This window comes from Salmo salar, chromosome 01 (assembly GCF_965601325.2).
Source record: "Salmo salar chromosome 01, fSalSal1, whole genome shotgun sequence".
Lineage (NCBI taxonomy): Eukaryota > Metazoa > Chordata > Actinopteri > Salmoniformes > Salmonidae > Salmo > Salmo salar.
In genome coordinates, this window is record NC_138291.1 from 145821057 (window position 1) to 145844610 (window position 23554).

A 23554-nucleotide genomic window follows, 5' to 3' on the forward strand; every position below is an offset into this window, starting at 1 on the left:
GATCTTCAAAGAACCCCTTTTAAGAACCCCTTTCAACCTGTTATGGCTAGGGGGCAGTACTTTCACGGCCGGATAAAAAACATACCCGATTTAATCTGATTATTACTCCTGCCCAGAAACTAGAATATGCATATAATTATTAGCTTTGGATAGAAAACACGCCAAAGTTTCTAAAACTGTTTGAATGGTGTCTGTGAGTATAACAGAACTCATTTGGCAGGCCAAAACCAGAGAAGATTCCATGCAGGAAGTGCCCTGTCTGACAATTTCTTGGCCTTCTTGATTATCTCTATCCATTACAGGGGATCTCTGCTGTTACGTGACACTTCCTACGGCTCCCATGGGCTCTCAGAAGGCGGCAAAAAGCTGAATCGTGGCTTTGCAGGCTCTGGCTGAAAAAAAGTAGCGTGTTTGGATAGTGGCTGGTCACAGTACTGTGAGACTCAGGCTCGTGCCCGAGTCGACCCCATGCTTTATTTTCTTTCGTCTGTTTACCTAAACGCAGATTCCCGGTCGGAATATTATCGCTTTTTTACGAGAAAAATGGCATAAAAATTGATTTTAAACAGCGGTTAACATGCTTCGAAGTACGGTAATGGAATATTTAGAAATCTTTTGTCACGAAATGCGCCATGCTCATGACCCTTATTTACACTTCGGATAGTGTCTTGAACGCACGAACAAGACGCCGCTATTTGGATATAACAATGGATTATTTTGAACCAAACCAACATTTGTTATTGAAGTAGCAGTCCTGGGAGTGCATTCTGACGAAGAACACCAAAGGTAATCAAACTTTTCTAATAGTAAATCTGACTTTGGTCAGGGCTAAACTTGCTGGGTGTCTAAATAGCTAGCCGTGATGGCTGGGCTATCTACTCAGAATATTGCAAAATGGGCTTTCACCGAAAAGCTATTTTAAAATCGGACACCTCGATTGCACAAAGGAGTTCTGTATCTATAATTCTTAAAATAATTGTTATGTTTTTTGTGAACGTTTATCGTGAGTAATTTAGTAAATTATGCTAGTTCTGAACGTCACATGCTAATGTAAAAAGCTGGTTTTTGATATAAATATGAACTTGATTGAACAAAACATGCATGTATTGTATAACATAATGTCCTAGGTGTGTCATCTGATGAAGATCATCAAAGGTTAGTGCTGCATTTAGCTGTGGTTTTGTTTTTTGTGACATTATATGCTAGCTTGAAAATGGGTGTCTGATTATTTCTGGCTGGGTACTCTGCTGACATAATCTAATGTTTTGCTTTCGCTGTAAAGCCTTTTTGAAATCGGACAGTGTGGTTAGATAAAGGAGAGTCTTGTCTTTAAAATGCTGTGAAATAGTCATATGTTTGAAAAATTGAAGTTTTTGTATTTTTGAGGAATTTGTAATTCGCGCCACGCCTATCATTGGATATTGGAGCAGGTGTTCCGCTAGCGGAACGTCTAGATGTAAGAGGTTAATGATTCCACGAAGAACCTTTTGAAGAACCTTTTGGGGTAAGTTTTTCAACTACCCCCCCCCCCCCCATTATTATTAATAATAATAAGCATAACAATAACAACAATAAAACTATATTTTAGTTCGCAGTGTTTATAATTTTAGTGACAAAGCATAAGTAAAAAATCTAAATGTGGTAAACTCCCAGCAGAGCCCCATGTCCATTGGATATATCCTCTGGCGTGTTAATGTTGATGTTCTCTGTATCCATAGCCATAATGATTTTGCAGTGCATGGTGATCAAACAGGTTTCCTGTTATATTCATCAGAGGTGTAGGGAGGGTGAAGTCTGAATCCCACATTTATTAATTATACAGATCAAATCAAATGTATTTATATAGCCCTTCTTACATCAGCTGATATCTCAAAGTGCAGTACAGAAACCCAGCCTAAAACCCCAAACAGCAAGCAATGCAGGTGTAGAAGCACGGTGGCTAGGAAAAACTCCCTAGAAAGGCCAAAACCTAGGAAGAAACCTAGAGAGGAACCAGGCTATGAGGGGTGGCCAGTCCTCTTCTGGCTGTGCCGGGTGGAGATTATAACAGCACATGGCCTAGATGTTCAAATGTTCATAAATGACCAGCATTGTCAAATAATAATAATCATAGTAGTTGTCGAGGGTGCAACAAGTCAGCAACACAAGAGTAAGTGTCAGTTGGCTTTTTCATAGCCGATCTTTGAGAGTATCTCTACCGCTCCTGCTGTCTCTAGAGAGTTGAAAACAGCAGGTCTGGGACAGGTAGCACGTCCGGTGAATAGGTCAGGGTTCCAGCAGGTCTGGGACAACAGGTCTGGGACAGGTAGCACGTCCGGTGAACAGGTCAGGGTTCCATAGCTGCAGGCAGAACAGTTGGAACTGGAGCAGCAGCACGGCCAGGTGAACTGGGGACAGCAAGGAGTCATCAAGCCAGGTAGTCCTGAGGCATGGTCCTAGGGCTCAGGTCCTCCGAGAGAGAGAAAGAAAGAAGGAGAAAGAGAGAATTAGAGAGAGCATATTTAAATTCACACAGGACACCGGAAAAGACAAGAGAAATACTCCAGATGTGACAGACTGACCCTAGCCCCCCGACACATAAACTACTGCAGCATAAATACTGGAGGCTGAGACAGGAGGGGTCAGGAGACACTGTGGCCCCATCCGATGAAAACCCCCGGACAGGGCCAAACAGGTAGGATATAACCCCACCCACTTTGCCAAAGCACAGCCTCCACACCACTGGAGGGATATCTCCAACCACCAACATACCATCCCGGGACAAGGCCGAGTATAGCCCACAAAGATCTCCACCACGGCACAGCCCAAGGGGGGGCACCAACCCAGACAGGAAGACCACGTCAGTGACTCAACCCACTCAAGTGACGCACCCCTCCCAGGGACGGCATGAAAGAACACCAGCAAGCCAGTGACTCAGCCCCCATAATAGGGGTAGACGCAGAGAATCCCAGTGGAAAGAGGGGAAACCGGCCAGGCAGAGACAGCAAGGGCGGTTTGTTGCTCCAGCCTTTCCGTTCACCTGCACACCCCTGGGCCAGACTACACTTAATCATAGGACCTACTGAAGAGATATGTCTTCAGTAAAGACTTAAAGGTTGAGACTGAGTCTGCGTCTCTCACATGGGTAGGCAGACTATTCCATAAAAATTGAGCTCTATAGGAGAAAGCCCTGCCTCCAGCTGTTTGCTTAGAAATTCTAGGAACAATTAGGAGGCCCGCGTCTTGTGACCGTAGCGTACGTGTAGGTATGTACGGCAGGACCAAATCGGAAAGATAGGTAGGAGCAAGCCCATGTAATGCTTTGTAGGTTAGCAGAAAAACCTTGAAATCAGCCCTTGCCTTAACAGGAAGCCAGTGTAGGGAGGCTAGCACTGGAGTAATATGATCACATTTTTTTGGTTCTAGTCAGGATTCTAGCAGCCATATTTAGCACTAACTGAAGTTTATTTAGTGCTTTATCCGGGTAGCCGGAAAGTAGAGCATTGCAGTAGTCCAACCTAGAAGTAACAAAGGCATGGATTCATTTTTCTGCGTCATTTTTGGACAGAAAGTTTCTGATTTTTGCAATGTTACGTAGATGGAAAAAAGCTGTCCTTGAAACAGTCTTGATATGTTCTTCAAACGAGAGATCAGGGTCCAGAGTAACGCCGAGGTCCTTCACAGTTTTATTTGAGACGACTGTACAACCATCCAGATTAATTGTCAGATTCAACAGAAGATCTCTTTGTTTCTTGGGACCTAGAACAAGCATCTCTGTTTTGTCCGAGTTTAAGAGTAGAAAGTTTGCAGCCATCCACTTCCTTATGTCTGAGACACAGGCTTCTAGCGAGGGCAATTTTGTGGCTTCACCATGTTTCATTGAAATGTACAGCTGTGTGTCATCCGCATAGCAGTGAAATTTAACATTATGTTTTCGAATGACATCCCCAACAGGTAAAATATATAGTGAAAACAATAGTGGTCCTAAAACGGAACCTTGAGGAACACTGAAATTTACAGTTGATTTGTCAGAGGACAAACCATTCACAGAGACAAACTGATATCTTTCCGACAGATAAGACCTAAACCAGGCCAGAACTTGTCCATGTAGACCAATTTGGGTTTCCAATCTCTCCAAAAGAATGTGGTGATCGATGGTATCAAAAGCAGCACTAAGATCTAGGAGCACGAGGACAGACGCAGAACCTCGGTCTGACGTCATTAAAAGGTAATTTACCACCTTCACAAGTGCAGTCTCAGTGCTATGATGGGGTCTAAAACCAGACTGAAGCGTTTCGTGGACATTGTTTGTCTTCAGGAAGGCAGTGAGTTGCTGCGCAACAGCTTTTTCAAAACAATTTGAGAGGAATGGAAGATTCGATACAGGCCGATAGTTTTTTATAATTTCTGGGTCAAGATTTGGCTTTTTCAAGAGAGGCTTTATTACTGCCACTTTTAGTGAGTTTGGTACACATCCGGTGGATAGAGAGCCATTTATTATGTTCAACATAGGAGGGCCAAGCACAGAAAGCAGCTCTTTCAGTAGTTTAGTTGGAATAGGGTCCAGTATGCAGCTTGAAGGTTTAGAGGCCATGATTATTTTCATCATTGTGTCAAGAGATATAGTACTAAAGCACTTTAGTCTCTCCCTTGATCCTAGGTCCTGGCAGGGTTGTGCAGACTCAGGACAACGGAGCTTTGGAGGAATACGCAGATTTAAAGAGGAGTCCGTAATTTGCTTTCTAATGATCAACAAAACAGATGATTAACAAAACATGCACACGACAGAATTCATACCTTGGTTTTTGTGGTGAATGTGAATGAAAAAACTGTTTTGGTAATGGTTTTCATACACATACCTTGTCTATAATGTACACTCCAAAAAGAAAAGGTTCCTGGAGTATCCTTTAGGGGTTCTTCAAATTTAAACTGTGGGGGAACCCCTATAAGATCTTCAAAGAACCCCTTTTAAGAACCCCTTTCAACCTGTTATGGCTAGGGGGCAGTACTTTCACGGCCGGATAAAAAACATACCCGATTTAATCTGATTATTACTCCTGCCCAGAAACTAGAATATGCATATAATTATTAGCTTTGGATAGAAAACACGCCAAAGTTTCTAAAACTGTTTGAATGGTGTCTGTGAGTATAACAGAACTCATTTGGCAGGCCAAAACCAGAGAAGATTCCATGCAGGAAGTGCCCAGTCTGACAATTTCTTGGCCTTCTTGATTATCTCTATCCATTACAGGGGATCTCTGCTGTTACGTGACACTTCCTACGGCTCCCATGGGCTCTCCGAAGGCGGCAAAAAGCTGAATCGTGGCTTTGCAGGCTCTGGCTGAAAAAAAGTAGCGTGTTTGGATAGTGGCTGGTCACAGTACTGTGAGACTCAGGCTCGTGCCCGAGTCGACCCCATGCTTTATTTTCTTTCGTCTGTTTACCTAAACGCAGATTCCCGGTCGGAATATTATCGCTTTTTTTACGAGAAAAATGGCATAAAAATTGATTTTAAACAGCGGTTAACATGCTTCGAATTACGGTAATGGAATATTTAGAAATCTTTTGTCACGAAATGCGCCATGCTCATGACCCTTATTTACACTTCGGATAGTGTCTTGAACGCACGAACAAGACGCCGCTATTTGGATATAACAATGGATTATTTTGAACCAAACCAACATTTGTTATTGAAGTAGCAGTCCTGGGAGTGCATTCTGACGAAGAACACCAAAGGTAATCAAACTTTTCTAATAGTAAATCTGACTTTGGTCAGGGCTAAACTTGCTGGGTGTCTAAATAGCTAGCCGTGATGGCTGGGCTATCTACTCAGAATATTGCAAAATGGGCTTTCACCGAAAAGCTATTTTAAAATCGGACACCTCGATTGCACAAAGGAGTTCTGTATCTATAATTCTTAAAATAATTGTTATGTTTTTTGTGAACGTTTATCGTGAGTAATTTAGTAAATTCACCGGAGGTTTGCGGGGGGTATGCTAGTTCTGAACGTCACATGCTAATGTAAAAAGCTGGTTTTTGATATAAATATGAACTTGATTGAACAAAACATGCATGTATTGTATAACATAATGTCCTAGGTGTGTCATCTGATGAAGATCATCAAAGGTTAGTGCTGCATTTAGCTGTGGTTTTGTTTTTTGTGACATTATATGCTAGCTTGAAAAATGGGTGTCTGATTATTTCTGGCTGGGTACTCTGCTGACATAATCTAATGTTTTGCTTTCGCTGTAAAGCCTTTTTGAAATCGGACAGTGTGGTTAGATAAAGGAGAGTCTTGTCTTTAAAATGCTGTGAAATAGTCATATGTTTGAAAAATTGAAGTTTTTGTATTTTTGAGGAATTTGTAATTCGCGCCACGCCTATCATTGGATATTGGAGCAGGTGTTCCGCTAGCGGAACGTCTAGATGTAAGAGGTTAATGGTTCCACGAAGAACCTTTTGAAGAACCTTTTGGGGTAAGTTTTTCAACTACCCCCCCCCCCCCCCCCCCCCATTATTATTAATACGCATAACAACAACAACAATAACACAATATTTTAGGTGTCAGTGTTTATGATTTTAGTGGCAAAGCAGAATAAAAAAATCCAAATTTGAGGTAAACTCCCAGCAGAGACCCAAGTATAATGGGTATATCCTCTGGCGTGTTGATGTTCTCCGTATCCATAGCTAGAGTGATTTTGTAGTGCATGGTGATCGAACATGTTTCCTGTTATGTTCAGAGATATAGGGAGGGTGAAGTCTGTGACTCCAAAACATTTTTAATATACAGATGATTAACAAAACATGCACATGACAGTATTCATACCTTGGTTTTTGTGATACATTTCATACATTTCATACACATACCTTGTCCATAATGTAGAGGCCTATGGGATATTCATTGAAGAGGTAAGGGAGGAGGATGGTAAATGTGATCAGCATAAAATACCAATAGACATACTTTTGTATGGCTCCTCGTCTGTTTATCTGCAGACTGACACAAAAGTGAGTAGTTCAGTCATCTGCACCCAATAGAGCTAGCCTTCAACATATTCTTATAGCCTGCATATTCTTATCAGGATAAGGCAAGACCCAGATGCAGACCGTGTCAAAGTAACAATGTTTATTACAGCAACTGAGGCAAAGGTACAGGACGGCAGGCAGGCAGGCTCAGGTCAGGCAGAGGTCAGTAATCCAGATAGGGGCAAAGGTACAGGACGGCAGGCAGGCTCAGGGGCAGGCAGAGTGGTCAGGCGGGCGGGTTCAGGGTCCGGACAGGCAAGGGTCAAAAACCAGGAGGGCGAGAAAAAGAGAGGCTGGGAAAAGACAGGAGCTGACAGGACAAACGCTGGTAAGCTTGACAAACAAGACAAACTGGCAACAGACAAACAGAGAACACAGGTATAAATACACAGGGGATAATAGGGAAGATGGGCGACACATGGAGGGGGTGGAGACAATCACAAAGACAGGTGAACCAGATCAGGGCGTGACAGTACCCTCCCCCCCCCCCCCCTCCATGTGGTGCCTGTGGTGGAAGTTAGCGACAAGGGCTGGGTCCAGGATGTCTCTAGCGGGGACCCAGCACCTCTCCTCCGGGTCATAACCCTTCCAGTCAACCAGGTACTGGAAACCCCTGCCCTGTGGTCAAACCCTCAGGACGTGTCTCACAGTGTACGCCGGATGGCCATCGATGACACGGGGAGGAGGGATGGGCCTGGAAATGGAAGACAAGGGACTGTGAGACACAGGCTTGATATGGGACACATGAAAGGCGGGGTGTATAAGGGTACGGGGAAACAGAAGACAAACAGCAGAGGGGCTAATAACCTTGGAGATGGGGAAAGGGCCGATAAACCAGTGGGACAGTTTGCGAGACTCCACCCTGAGGGGAAGATCCCGGGTGGAGAGCCATACCTTCTGCCCGAGACGATACCGAGGAGCCAGGGTCCGATGGTGATCCGCTTGTCGTCGATACCTCGAGGTGGTCTTGGAGGAGGGCCGACCGGGCTCTCCTCCAGGTACGACGACAGTGGCGGACAAAAATCTGGGCAGAAGGTATGCCGACCTCCTCTTCCTGCTCAGGGAAGAGCGGGGGCTGATACCCCAGGGAACACTCACAGGGAGATAGGCCCGTGGAAAAACAGGGAAGGGTGTTGCGGGCATATTTGACCCACACAAGCTGCTGGCTCCAGGTGTTGGGGTTGGCGGAGACCAGGCAGCGCAGGGTGGTCTCGAGGTCCTAGTGGGCTCGCTCCGACTGGCCGTTGGACTGGGGGTGGAACCCGGGGGTAGGCTGGCTGACAATCCAATGAGGGTGCAGAACGCCTTCCAGAACCTGGACGAGAACTGAGGACCCCGGTCAGAGACCATGTCCACGGGCAGTCCATGGATCCGGAAGACGTGCTGCATCATGAGCTGGGCCGTCTCTTTGGCAGACGGTAGTTTGGGGAGAGGAATGAAATGGGTGGCTTTGGCGAACCGATCCACCACGGTCAGGATGGCGGTGTTGCCATCAGATGGGGGAAGACCCGTGACAAAGTCCAGGGAGATGTGAAACCAGGGACGGTCGGGGACAGGCAGAGGTTGGGGGAGACCAGCCGGAGCTTGCAGAGGAGTCTTGTTCTGTGAACAAACTGTGCAAGCGGTGACGAATGCAGACAAGTCCAGGACCATGGTAGGCCATCAAAAACGCTGTCGCACAAAGGCCAGGGTCCAAAGGGCGCCTGGGTGGCAGGCCAGCCTGGAGTAGTGGGCCCATTCCAGGACTGCGGAATGGACAGTGTCAGGAACAAACATCCGGTTATCAGGGCCCTCCTGGGGTTTGGCTGGGAACGCTGCGCCTCATGGACCTTCTTCCCTATTGCCCAGCTGAGTGCCGTCACCAGACATGAGGTGGGAAGGATGGTTTCGGGTTCCGGGGTAGTAGTCGTGGGGCTATAGTTGCGGGACAGTGCATCCAGCTTGATATTCTTGGATCTCGGCCGGTACGAGAGGGAGAAGTTGAACCGTGTGAACAGCAGGGCCCATATGGCTTGCCTGGAGTTGAGGCACTTGATGGTGCGGAGATACTCCAGGTTCTTGTTGTCAGTCCACACGATGAACAGATGTTCCGCCCCTTCCAACCAATGCCTCCATTCCTCCAACGCCATCTTCACTGCGAGAAGGTCCCGATTCCCCACATCGTAGTTCCTTTCTGTGGCATTAAGGCGTTGGGAGTAGAAGGCACAGGGATGTAGCTTGAGGTCAAGGGCAGTACGCTGAAACAGGACAGCCCCCACACCAACGTCCGAAGCATTGGCCTCCACCACGAATTGACGAGATGGGTCCGGATGAACCAGGATGGGAGCTGTGGTGAAGCGATGTTTGAGGTCCCGGCAACAGCTGGGGACCACGTGAATGGAACCTTGGGCAAGGTGAGTGCTGACAAGGGGGAAGCCAGGGTGCTGTAACCCCGGATAAAGCGGCGATAGAAATTTGGGAACCCCAGGAAACGTTGCAGCTGCACCCTGGATGTAGGCTGAGGCCAATGCATCACTGCTCTCCCATTCCCGGGATCCATCTGGACACTCCCAGCAGAGATGATGCAACCCAGAAAGGGGATGGAGGAGCGATGGAACTCGCATCTCTCCGCCTTCACAAACAGCTGATTCTCCAGAAGGACCTGCCAGACGTGGAGCACGTGTTCTTGAGGAGAGCGGGAGAAGACGAGGATGTCATCAATGTAGACAAGATGGACCGGTTCAACATGTCACGGAGAACATCATTCACTAGAGCCTGGAACACAGCAGGGGCGTTGGTGAGGCCAAAGGGCATGAGCAGATACTCATAGTGGCTACTGGCCGTGTTGAAGGCGGTCTTCCACTCGTCCCCCTCTCATATTCGCATCAGGTAGATCCAGCTTGGAAAACACATTGGCCCCCTAGAGCGGCTCGAAGGCCGAGGAGATGAGTGGTAGCGGGTAACGGTTCTTAACCGTAATGTCGTTGAGTCCCCGGTAGTCAATGCATGGGCGCAGGGTCTTGTCCTTTTTCTCCACGAAGAAGAAGCCTGCACTAGCGGGAGAGGAAGAGGGTCAGATAAATCCAGCAGCTAGGAAGTCCCCAATGTATGTATTCATAGCCTTGGTCTCCAGTCACGACAGAGAGTATAGATGTCCCCGGGTCGGCGTGGTGCTAGGGAGAAGGTCAATCCCGCAGTCATAGGGTTGGTGCGGCGGAAGCAACATGGCCCGGGCCTTGCTGAACACCTCTCGGAGGCCCTGGTACTCCGCGGGAATGGCGGAGCGGTCTGGGGCACCTTCTGAGTCCACAGGAAGATGTCCCGGGGCAGGTTGTGCTGACTTCAGGCAATGGGCGTGGCAGAACGGTCTCCAGCCCATGATGGCACCAGTAGACCAGTTCATGAGGTGATTGTGTCGTTGGAGCCAGGAGAATCCCAATACCATGGGAATCAGAGGGGACTTGATGAGCAGGAACTGGATAGCCTCGCTGTGGTTCCCTGATACCTGTAGGTGGACGGGAGTGGTGTTGTGGGTGACTCGGACTATAGAGCGCCCGTCCAGCGCTCTAACGTCCATGGGAATGGAGAGGGGCTGAGTGGGGATGTTCAGCTCGGATGCCAGGGTAGCGTCCAAAAAACTCTTGTCGGCCCCAGAGTCAATGAGAACCCGGAGAGATTTGGACTGGTCTCCCCACAGCAGAATGGCATGAAAAGGGGTGCAGGCAGGGGAAGCAGGAACGTTCTCCATATAGCCCACCAAAGTCCTTGCTCCTACCGGTGAGCCTGGCTTCTTTAGAGGACAAGAGGACACAAGATGACCAAGAGTCCAGCAATACAGACAACTCTTCGGGTCAGTGCTTCCTGGTTCCAAGAAGGTGGGCGGGTTCAGGTGGGTGGTTTGCAAGGGTCAAAAACCAGGAGGGCGAGAAAAAGAGAGGCTGGGAAAAGACAGGTGCTGACAGGACAAATGCTGGTAAGCTTGACAAACAAGAAGAACTGGCAACAGACAAACAGAGAACACAGGTATAAATACACAGGGGATAATGGGGAAGATGGGCGACACCTGGAGGGGGGTGGAGACAATCACAAAGACATGTGAACTAGATCAGGGCGTGACAATTTTACCTCTTTGTTGATTGATTTCCATTGAATTTTGATTTAGAAAGATTTTCACAAATATGAAAAGATAGTTGGTATCATCATAAAGCAATATCAATTTAGATCATACAAGGGACAAACCTTAACATTTTTCAGTTAAGTGCCTGCACCTGCTGCCCTTTCAAATCCAAACGTTTCAGTTGGGCAGTTAGGTTCCTGCAAGAACCCCCACCAACTAAAGAGGTTCCTCGATGAACCTCACCTCCTATGGGGTTCTTAGAAGAGCCTTTTGGGGGGCATTTTCAGTGCCAAGAACCTTAAGGTTCTTCAAAGAACTTTGAGGATTTTAGAAGAACCCTTGTTGAACCACTCATTTTTAGAGTGACTTTGGCAAAAAGACACAGAACCCCTAATTGGATGATAGTACCTTATATCGTGGCAGAAATTGCTGTAATAATGTTTATCTAGTGTATCTGCATTTAATTAAAGTCATATGATGTACTGATGAGACTTGCTCCCTCTGCTTTTACACTTCCTCTTTGTCTATGTGACTGACGGACAAAATGCTGTTATTCCATATTGAGGTGTAGACTGAACTAAGCTGTAAGAGACGAGCAGGGCAAATGGTTTCGGTTTCTTTTAGAAACAGTGTCGAGACAATGTGCATTGAGAAATTGTGCAACATTTCTCGACAAGACCTCACCAAAGACCAACCGCAGTTTCTTAGTTCCATAATCCTTTGTCACCAACCAGTACTTCCTCACAATATTGTTCTGTTTGTTTGTCACACCACCCAAAGAGGGGTTATACTTTTTCTTTATATAAACTGAGACACAACTATTCTTTGTTGAGCTCTCAACCATACACCACTGGGGTGATGTTTGACCGGTCTCATTTTTGCAAATCTTAATAAAAAAGGTTGTTTAAAGAATCTACAGTCTCTACTTTCTGGTCAGATTTTCCACGACACTTACCTCATGTCCTATGACATAATAACACATAACAGGTAAAAACTGGATAACATTTTAAGCATTTTATGTACTTGTAGTGTTAGTGTTACATTCATAAATATATCGTAATAGATACACACATACAATATTAAACAGTGGTGTAAAGTACTTAAGTAAAAATACTTGAAAATACTACTTAAGTCTTTTTTTTGGGTATCTGTACTTTACTATTTATATTTTTGACAACTTTTACTTTTAATTCACTACATTCCTAAAGAAAATGATGTACTGTTTACTCCATACATTTTCCCTTACACCCAAAAGTTATCATTACATTTTGAGTGCTTAGCAGGACAGGAAAATTGTCTAATTCATACACTTATCAAGGGAACATCCCTGGTCATCCCAACTGCCTCTGATCTGGCAACTCACTAAACACTTGCTTCATTTGTAAATGATGTCTGAGTTTTGGAGCGTGCCCCTGGCTATAGGTACATAAAAACATTTTTTTTAAATGGTGCCGTGTGGTTTGATAAATATAAGGAATTTGAATTGATTTATACTTTTAATTATACTTTTGATACTTAAGTATATTTTAGTAATTACATTGACTATTTATACTTAAGTAGATGTAAAACCAAATACTTTTAGACTTTTACTCAAGTAGGATTGTACTGGGCGACTTTCACTTTTACTTGAGTCATTTTCTATTAAGGTATCTTAACTTTTACTCAAGTATGACAATTGGGTACTTTTTCCACCACTGATATTAAAGCATCATGCATTTGGCATGACCAAACCATAGTGTTTTACAGAACAAAATACAGAGCTCAACAGAGTAGTCTACCAGGAGCTACTCTGCAACAAAAAGTGCAATGGAAAAAAAAGTGTGGAAGTACTACAGCAGGTGATCCAAATTGACAGGGGATCGTTGCAAATGTTAGAGACACAAAGGAGATTGGCAATTAGAGAAACGGTAAAACAATATTAAAGCGCAAATGTCCCCATAAAATGTGGAGGAAATTGTCCTCATTTTGCTGGAAGTTCTTTTCCACTGGCTTCTTTCCTTCATGACCACGGATTAGTTAAAGGATTGGTTATATCTCCACCTACACCTTATTTAATTAACCTATCCTCACAAGAAATCAGTGGAATATTGAGGAGGGGTGACTAGGAAAGGAATAATGAAGCTATTCCAGACAACTGGGACATGGCTATGTGTTCCTGTCTTACTGCAGCAGGAGAGTGCTGCTCAGGACCATGAGGAAGGTGGTTATGAGCTGTACCAGCCCCTGGCCGAGGGGGTTACTGCGACTGTTCTCATACTTGTTGTTGTTGTTGTTGTTGTTGCTGCCGCTGCCGCTGCCGCTGCTACGTTCAGCTGTCTGCTTCTCCAGGAAACGCTCAGAGTAGTTCATGTACAGCTTCACACACTTACGGTTCTTCAGCTGCTCCACCAATGCAGGGTAACCAATCTCCTCAATGCTCACTGTGAGGCTGTCATCCTCCTCCTTACCTTTATCCTCTCCAGCTATCTCCGCAGGGGCTGGGATGAGAGGCTTCACTGTGTCTGTTCCCTCCTGGTTGCTAGCTGGACTGCTGTTCCCCACCTCAGGAGTGATAGGCAGGCTCTGGCTGTTGGCTCCCTGGGGGTTGTTCCTCTGGTTGCTAGGTGTGGCCTGGGAGTCGCTGCCCTGATCCTGCAGAAGGTCGTTCCTCTTCATGCAGGTATACATGAAGCTGTCATATGACTCTGCCCGCGGTGGTACTTTGTAGGTATAGTCCCGGCCATAGTCGTTTTCATCTGTGGAGCGTTCACCGTATTTGCTGTACATGTAGTTGTTGTAGGACTGCTCCTCCTGAGGGTTGCGGAAGTTGAAATGTGGGCGAGGGAAACGCCCAAGGCCATAGCCTACTGCCATACCTGCCACGGCCCCAACCCCTGCCATAAGAGCCTTCTTAGCAAAGCCCTTGGACTGAGTAGAGGGGTAGTGCCCCATATTCTGAACTGAGCGTGAGAAGGGAGAGCCACCTCCCATACCCCCATGCCCACCTCCATAACCATAGCGGGGACTGAGGATCTTATTGTTTGGGTTGGTAACCTCCTCCCATCCCTCCACCAGGGTAGCCCCCTGCCTGCCCCCAGCCAGTATTTCCCCCTCTTACTGGGTAACCTCCAGCAGGGTAACCTCCGGCTGGGTATCCCGGATTGACTCCTCCTCTCCCTGGGTTCTGGTTGGGGTAGCCTCCTGCTGCAGGGTAACCACCCGCTGCTGGATTCTGGTTTGGATATCCCCCAGGATTTGCCCGGCCTGGATACTGCTAGTTGGGATAGCCACCAGCGGCTGGGTAACCTCCAGCTGCAGGGTTCTGGTTTGGATATCCCCCAGGATTGGCTCTGCCTGGATACTGCTGGTTGGGGTAGCCACCTGCAGCAGGATAGCCACCTGCAGCAGGGTATCCACCGGCTGGGTTCTGGTTCTGATTGGTACCTCTCCCTGGGTAACTACCTCCTGCTGGGTATGCGTTGGGGTTCCTGTTGGGGCTCTGTGGTTGTCTGGGGTAGCTTCCTGTCTGCGTGTTTGATGTTTTTGATGGCTTTTTTTCTGAACCCCTGTTGTTGGATGATGACTTTTTGCTGCTGCTACTGCTGCCACTTCTCTTGGCCCATGTAGAGTCAGTATGAAGTAGAGCCAGGAGGGCCAGAGACACAAGGGCCAGCTCACATAGTTTCCCCATGATGAATGCCCTGGGGGAAAAGATGATGGCGTCATTTACATTTTTGGACTAACACGGAACCCAAACCGGCTGCGCGCGTGCGCCATCGTGCGCCAATCGTGCGCCATCGTGCATAAATGTATTTTGTCCCCCTACACCAAACGTGATCACGACACACAGGTTAAAATATAAAAACAAACTCTGAATCAATGACATTAATTTGGGGACAGGTCGAAAAGCATGAAACATTTATGGCAATTTAGCTAGTTAGCTTGCACTTGCTAGCTAATTTGTCCTGGGATATAAACATTGAGTTGTTATTTTACCTGAAATGCACAAGGTCCTCTACTCCAACAATTAATCCACACATAAAACGGTCAACCGAATCGTTTCTAGTCATCTCTCCTCCTTCCAGGCTTTTTCATCTTTGAATTTATATGGTGATTGCCATCTAAACTTTTATAGTATTACCACGACAACCAGCAACATGGTTTGTCTTTCAATCACCCACGTGGGTATAACCAATGAGGAGATGGCACGTGGGTACCTGCTTCTATAAACCAACGAGGAGATGGGAGAGGCAGGACTTGCAGCGCTATCTGCATCAGAAATAGAAAGGACTTCTATTTTAGCCCTTGGTAACGCAGACGCTCGTTGACACAGCGAGCAGTGTGGGTGCAATAATTGAATAACATAGATTTCTACATTTATTTTGCAACGCTGGAGTCAGCCTGTTAGTCCAATAATCTTTCTGAAGCCTTATTCCCTTATTTCTGTTTTGACTTAAAACTGAGCTAACCCACTCAGGTCACTGACACTCCCGTATTTGCTTAATTATAAGTATAAGCCTACCGTGTTCTGTTTCCAGAAAAAAATGGACAAGATTCTCCTTAAAGTAACAGAAAATAACATGTAGCCATAGCTGCGGGAAGATGTTTGGGGGGGTTGCTGAATTTTTTTTTGCCTGTGTTACAGACGGCTATATCGGTCCGCTAATACAGGACTAGTAAAGGCCCAGTCCACTACCTTTGTGAAGAAAAATAATAATTTCTAAAGCATTTATATTTTTCGACTTTTATTTAAAGCTAATCAGTTGGCTAAATGTAATAAAATTGGCTACCACGGTGCCATAAAAGACAACACATATCCACGGGAAGATGTACTTGGCTGTTTTATGTATATAAAATATGACATCTCTTTTATCTCAGATATAACTGGAGCGTGAAGGAATATTAGGCTATACACGCAGTTCTATTTTTTGGAAGCGGACCCGTTATTTGCAAATTATAATACGGTCTTATTCAATAAAATGGCGCTATAGCGCTTTTATGCACGACAGCCGGGCTGTATGCCACCTGCTACCTATTTACAACCAATGGGAATATCGTACAATAAGATACCCTTGCTGATTCGAGACGATTCTGTTCCTTTTGAAGAAAGTAGTCTTTTCAATCTAACTGTTTCTGTTATGATTCTGTCATTCACTCACTGCTTTTATCCAGAAGGGAGGGATCTATTTATCATGGGTCACCGCACATAGGCTATTCGTCCCTGTCATAGCACTCATAGCGGTGACGATAATAACACATTCTGTCCCTGTTATAAGCCATTTAATACAGACTTCAGTTCACTCTATATTTTATCAACATTTAGGCTAGGCTAAGCAATCAATTTGAAATCCGCTGTAATGTGAATTTACGCGCAAATCCCATTCGCTTCCAATGCATGATTCAGCTAATGTCCAATGCATTCAACCATTTTAGTGCTAACAACTTCTTATAGGAATGCTTACTCAATTTATTGCCATACTGCTACACTTTTTCCACCAACACCCACTACTGATATTACTCATTGTCCCCACTCAGGGACTTTCCATAGGCCTGCTACTGTAGCCTGTATGTGTCATACAAAGAGAAGTGATACAAAATCACAACAGCGGAACCCAAAACAACTGCGTTGTTCTTGCTGTGGCCGCAAAGCCTATCCAAGGTTTACATGTTGTGAACACCAGGTGGCGACAAATGGATGTATTAAGAGTTTATATTCTTGTGTTCAGGAATTATTCAAATCAAATTCAAATCAAAACAAATTTTATTGGTCGCGTACACAGATTTGGAAATGTTATCGCAGGTACAGCGAAATGCTTGTGTTTCTAGCTCCAACAGTGCAGTTTTACCTAGCAATAAAAATAGTAAAATAAAAAGACAATAGGCCTCCTACACACATATTCCAGAAAAATTAAGAAATATCAGGACGAGCAATGTCAGAGACTGGACTATAAATATATATACATATAATGTATGTATATGCATACAGTACCAGTCAAACGTTTGGACACACCTACTCATTCAAGGGTTTTTCTTTATTTTTTACTATTTTCTACATTGTACAGTGATGACATAACAGTGATGACATAAAAACTATGAAATAACACATATGGAGTCATGTAGAAACCAAAAAAGTGTTAAATAAATCAAAATATATTTTATATTTGAGATTCTTCAAAGTAGCCACCCTTTGCCTTGATGACAGCTTTGCACATTTTTGGCATTCTCTCAACCAGCTTAATGAGGTAGTCACCTGGAATGCATTTCAATTAACAGGTGTGCCTTGTTAAAAGTTCATTTTTGGAATTTCTTTCCTTCTTAATGCGTTTGAGCCAATCAATTGTGTTCATACAAGGTAGAGGTGGTATACAGAAGATAGCCCTATTTAGTAATGACCAAGTCCATATTATGGCAAGAACAGCTCAAATAAGCAAAGAGAAACGACAGTCGATCATTACTTGAAGACATGATCAGTCAATCTGGAAAACAAAACAAGAAGGAGAGTGATGGAGTGCTGCATCAGATGAACTTGCCTCTACAATACCCAACCTCAACCCAGTTGAGATGTTTTGGGATAAGTTGGACCGCAGAGTGAAGGAAAAGCAGCCAACAAGTGCTCAGCATATGTGGAAACTCCTTCAAGACTTGGAAAAGCATTCCTCATGAAGATGATTGAGAGAATGCCAAGAGTGTGCAAAGTTCCGGGATTATTTCGATGGCATTGAGGAGTACACCACATCAGTAACTGGCTTTATCAATAAGTACATCGAGGAAGTCGTCCCCACAGTGACTGTACGTACATACCCCAACCAGAAGCCATGGATAACAGGCAACATTCACACTGAGCTAAAGGGTAGAGCTGTCGCTTTCAAGGTGTGGGACTCTAACCTGGAAGCTTACAAGAAATCCTGCTATGCCCTGCGATGAACCATCAAACAGGCAAAGCATCAATACAGGGCTAAGATTGAATCATACTACACCGGCTCCGACTCGCGTCTTATTTTTTATTTTACCTTTATTTATCCAGGTAGGCAAGTTGAGAACAAGTTCTCATTTACAATTGCGACCTGGCCAAGAGAAAGCAAAGCAGTTCGACACATACAACAACACAGAGTTACACATGGAGTAAAACAAACATACAGTGAATAATACAGTAGAAAAATAAGTCTATATACAAAGTGAGCAAATGAGGTGAGATAAGGAAGGTAAAGGCAAAAAAAGGCCATGTTGGCGAAGTAAATACAATATAGCAAGTAAAACACTGGAATGGTAGATTTGCAGTGGAAGAAAGTAGAAATAGAAATAATGGGGTGCAAAGGAGCAAAATAAATAAATACAGTAGGGGAAGAGGTAGTTGTTTGGGCTAAATTATAGATGGGCTATGTACAGGTGCAGTAACCTGTGAGCTGCTCTGACAGCTGGTGCTTAAACCTAGTGAGGGAGATAAGTGTTTCCAGTTTCAGAGACTTTTGTAGTTCGTTCCAGTCATTGGCAGCAGAGAACTGGAAGGAGAGGCGGCCAAAGGAGGAATTGGCTTTGGGGTTGACCAGAGAGATATACCTGCTGGAGCGCGTGCTACAGGTGGGTGCTGCTATGGTGACCAGCGAGCTGAGATAAGGGGGGACTTTACCTAGCAGGGTCTTGTAGATGACCTGGAGCCAGCAGGTTTGGCGACGGGTAAGAAGCGAGGGCCAGCCAACAAGAGCGTACAGGTCGCAGTGGTGGGTAGTAGATGGGGCTTTGGTGACAAAACGGATGGCACTGTGATAGACTGCATCCAATTTATTGAGTAAGGTATTGGAGGCTATTTTGTAAATGACATCGCCGAAGTCGAGGATCGGTAGGATGGTCAGTTTTACAAGGGTATGTTTGGCAGCATGAGTGAAGGATGCTTTGTTGCGAAATAGGAAGCCAATTCTAGATTTAACTTTGGATTGGAGATGCTTGATGTGAGTCTGGAAGGAGAGTTTACAGTCTAACCAGACACCTAAGTATTTGTAGATGTCTACATATTCTAAGTCAGAACCGTCCAGAGTAGTGATGCTGGACGGGCGGGCAGGTGCAGGCAGCGATCGGTTGAAGAGCATGCATTTAGTTTTACTTGTATTTAAGAGCAGTTGGAGGCCACGAAAGGAGAGTTGTATGGCATTGAAGCTCGTCTGGAGGGTTGTTAACACAGTGTCCAAAGAAGGGCCAGAAATATACAGAATGGTGTCGTCTGCGTAGAGGTGGATCAGAGACTCACCAGCAGCAAGAGAGACTTCATTGATGTATACAGAGAAGAGAGTCGGCCCAAGAATTGAACCCTGTGGCACCCCCATAGAGACTGCCAGAGGTCCGAACAACAGGCCCTCCGATTTGACACACTGAACTCTATCAGAGAAGTAGTTGGTGAACCAGGCGAGACAATCACTTGAGAAACCAAGGGTATTGAGTCTGCCAATGAGGATGTGATGATTGACCGAGTCGAAAGCCTTGGCCAGGTCAATGAAATCAGCTGCACAGTATTGTTTCTTATTGATGGCGGATAAGATATCATTTATGACCTTGAGCGTGGCTGAGGTGCACCCATGACCAGCTCTGAAACCAGATTACATAGCAGAGAAGGTGCGGTGGGATTCGAAATTGTCGGTAATCTGTTTGTTGACTTGGATTTCGAAGACCTTAGAAAGGCAGGGTAGGATAGATATAGGTCTGTAGCAGTTTGGGTCAAGAGTGTCCCCCCTTTGAAGAGGGGGATGACCGCAGCTGCTTTCCAATCTTTGGGAATCTCAGACGACACGAAAGAGAGGTTGAACAGGCTAGTAACAGGGGTTGCAACAATTTTGGCAGATCATTTTAGAAAGAAAGGGTCCAGATTGTCTAGCCTGGCTTTGTAGGGGTCCAGATTTTGCATCTCTTTCAGAACAACAGCTGACTGGATTTGGGGGAAGGAGAAATGGGGAAGGCTTGGGCAAGTTCCTGTGGGGGGTGCAGTGCTGTTGACCGGGGTAGGGTTGGCCAGGTGGAAAGCATGGCCAGCCGTAGAAAAATGCTTATCGAAATTCTCAAGTATAGTGGATTTATCAGTGGTGACAGAGTTTCCTATCCTTAGTGCAGTGGGCAGCTGGGAGGAGGTGCTCTTATTCTCCATGGACTTTACAGTGTCCCAGAACTTTTTTGAGTTTGTGTTGCAGGAAGCAGATTTCTGCTTGAAAAAGCTAGCCTTGACTTTTTTAACTGCCTGTGTATATTGGTTTCTAACTTCCCTGAAAAGTTCCATATCACGGGGGCTGTTCGATGCTAATTGAGAACGCCACAGGATGTTTTTGTGTTGGTTAAGGGCAGTCAGGTCTGGAGAGAACCAAGGGCTATATCTGTTCCTGGTTTTAAATTTCTTGAATGGGGCATGCTTATTTAAGATGGTGAGGAAGGCGTTTTTTTAAAAATAACCAGGCATCCTCTACTGACGGGATGAGGTCAATATCCTTCCAGGATACCCGGGCTCGCAGAAGTGTTTCAGGGAGCGTTTGACAGTGATGAGGGGAGGTAGTTTGACCGCTGACCCATTACGGATGCAGGCAGTGATCGCTGAGATCTTGGTTGAAAACAGCAGAGGTGAATTTAGAGGGCAAGTTGGTTAGGATGATATCTATGAGGGTGCCCGTGTTTACGGCTTTGGGGTGGTACCTGGTAGGTTCATTGATAATTTGTGTGAGATTGTGGCAGGGCTTGCAAACTATTACAGAATACAAAGGGGAGCACACCCAGTGACATGAGCCTACCAGACGAGCTAAATCACTTCTATGCTCGCTTCGAGGCAAGCAACACTGAGGCATGCATGAGAGCATCAGCTGTTCCAGACGACTGTGTGATCGCGCTCTCTGTAGCTGACGTGAGTAAAACCTTTAAACAGGTCAACATACACAAGGCTGCGGGACCAGACGGATTACCTGGACGTGTGCTCCGGGCATGTGCTGACCAACTGGCAGGTGTCTTCCCTGACATTTTTAACATGTCCCTGATTGAGTCTGTAATACCAACATGTTTCAAGCAGACCACCATAGTCCCTGTGCCCAAGAGCACAAAGTCAACCTGCCTAAATTTTTAGCAGACACTCTTATCCAGAGCAACTTACAGTGGTGAATGCATACATTTCATACATGTATTTATTTTTTTATTTTTTTCCTGTGCTGGCCCCCCGTGGAAATTGAACCCACAACCCTGGCGTTGCAAACACCATGCTCTACCAACTGAGCTACAGGGAAGGCTAAATTACTACAGACCTGGTAGCACTCACGTCCGTAGCCATGAAGTGCTTTGAAAGGCTGGTAATGGCTCACATCAACACCATTATCCCAGAAAAACCTAGACCCACTCCAATTTGCATACCACCCAAACAGATCCACAGATGATGCAATCTCTATTGCACTCCACACTGCCCTTTCCCACCTGGACAAAAGGAACACTTATGTGAGAATGCTATTCATTGACTACAGCTCAGCGTTCAACACCAAAGCTCATCACTAAGCTAAGGATCCTGGGACTAAACACCTCCCTCTGCAACTGGATCCGGGACTTCCTGACGGGCCACCCCCAGGTTGTGAGGTTAGGTAGCAACACATCTGCCACGCTGATCCTCAACACTGGAGCACCCCAGGGGTGCGTGCTCAGTCCCCTCCTGTACTCCCTGTTCACCCACTACTGCATGGCCAGGCACGACTCCAACACCATCATTTAGTTTGCAGATGACACAACAGTGGTAGGCCTGATCACCAACAACGACGAGACAGCCTATAGGGAGGAGGTCAGAGACCTGGCCGGATGGTGCCAGAATAACAACCTATCCCTCAACGTAACCAAGACTAAGGAGATGATTGTGGACTACAGGAAAAGGAGGACCGAGCACGCCCCCATTCTCATCGACAGGGCTGACAGTCGTGAAGAGGGCATGACAAAGCCTATTCCTCCTCAGGAAACTAAAAAGATTTGGCATAAGTCCTGAGATCCACAAAAAGTTCTACAGCTGCAACATCGAGAGCATCCTGACTGGTTGCATCACTGCCTGGTAGGGCAATTGCTCGGCCTCCAATCGCAAGGCACTACAGAGGGTAGTGCGTACGGCCCAGCACATCACTGGGGCTAAGCTGCCTGCCATCCAGGACCTCTACACCAGGCGGTGTCAGAGGAAGGCCCTAAAAATTGTCAAAGACCCCAGCCACCCCAGTTATCTCTACTACCGCATGGCAAGCGGTACCGGAGTGCCAAGTCTAGGACAAAAAGCCTTCTCAACAGTTTTTACCCCCAAGCCATAAGACTCCTGAACAAGTAATCAAATGGCTATCCGGACTATTTGCATTGTGTGCCCCCCCCCCCCCTTTTATGCTGCTGCTACTCTCTGTTTATCATATATGCATAGTCACTTTAACTATACATTAATGTACATATGTACATACTACCTCAATTGGCCCGACCAACCAGTGCTCCCGCACATTGGCTAACCGGGCTATCTGCATTGCGTCCCGCCATCCACCAACCCCTCTTTACGCTACTGCTACTCTCTGTTCATCATATATGCATAGTCAATTTAACCATATCTACATACTACCTCAATTAGCCTGACTAACTGGTGTCTGTATGTAGCCTCGCTACTTTTATAGCCTCGCTACTGTTTTTCACTGTCTTTCTACTGTTGTTTTTATTTCTTTACTTACCTATTGTTCACCTAATACCTTTTTTGAACTATTGGTTAGAGCCTGTAAATAAGCATTTCACTGTAAGGTCTACTACACCTGTTGTATTCGGCGCACGTGACAAATAAACTTTGATTTGAAGTTGTCATGAAAGCAAAATGTGGCTACTTTATAGAATCTAAAATCTGAAATATATTTTGATTTGTTTAACACTTTTTGGATTACAACATGTTTCCATATCTGTTATTTCATAGTTTTGATGTCTTCACTGTTATTCTACAATGTATAAAATAGTCAAAATAAAGAAAAACCCTTGAATGAGTTTGTGTGTCCAAACTTTTGACTGGTAGCTCTTTGTTCACAATGTTCACATCAGCAAACTTGTATAAACGCAACATGTAAAGTGTCAGACCCATGTTTCACGAGCTGAAATAAAATACATTTCGCAGAAAAAGATGAAGAGATGGTGGTGGTGGGGTTATGGTATGGGCAGGCATAAGCTACTGACAACGAACACAATTGCAATTTTATTGATGCCAATTTGAATGCACAGAGATACTGTGACGAGATCCTGAGGCCCATTGTCGTACCATTCATCCGCCGCAATCACCTCATGTTTCAGCATGATAACACACAGCCCCATGTCGCAAGGATCTGTACACAATTCCTGGAAGCTGAAAATGTCCCAGTTCTTCCATGGCCTGCATACTCACCAGACATGTCACCCATTGAGCATGTTTGGGATGCTCTGGATTGACATGTACGACAGCGTGTTACAGTTCAGGGGGGGCGGGACAACGTTCCACAG

The 23554-nt window shown here is 45.4% G+C and overlaps 1 pseudogene across 1 annotated transcript; it reads right to left on the bottom strand.

Annotated features, from left to right (window-relative positions):
* Positions 1–7087: 7087 nt before the first annotated feature.
* LOC106564767 (uncharacterized) lies at positions 7088–16281 on the bottom strand (annotated as a pseudogene). The gene is made up of 2 exons (XR_014374513.1): positions 16148–16281; positions 7088–14778 (listed from the first exon to the last, which is right to left on the bottom strand). The product of XR_014374513.1 is annotated as an uncharacterized LOC106564767 (transcript).
* Positions 16282–23554: the final 7273 nt, after the last annotated feature.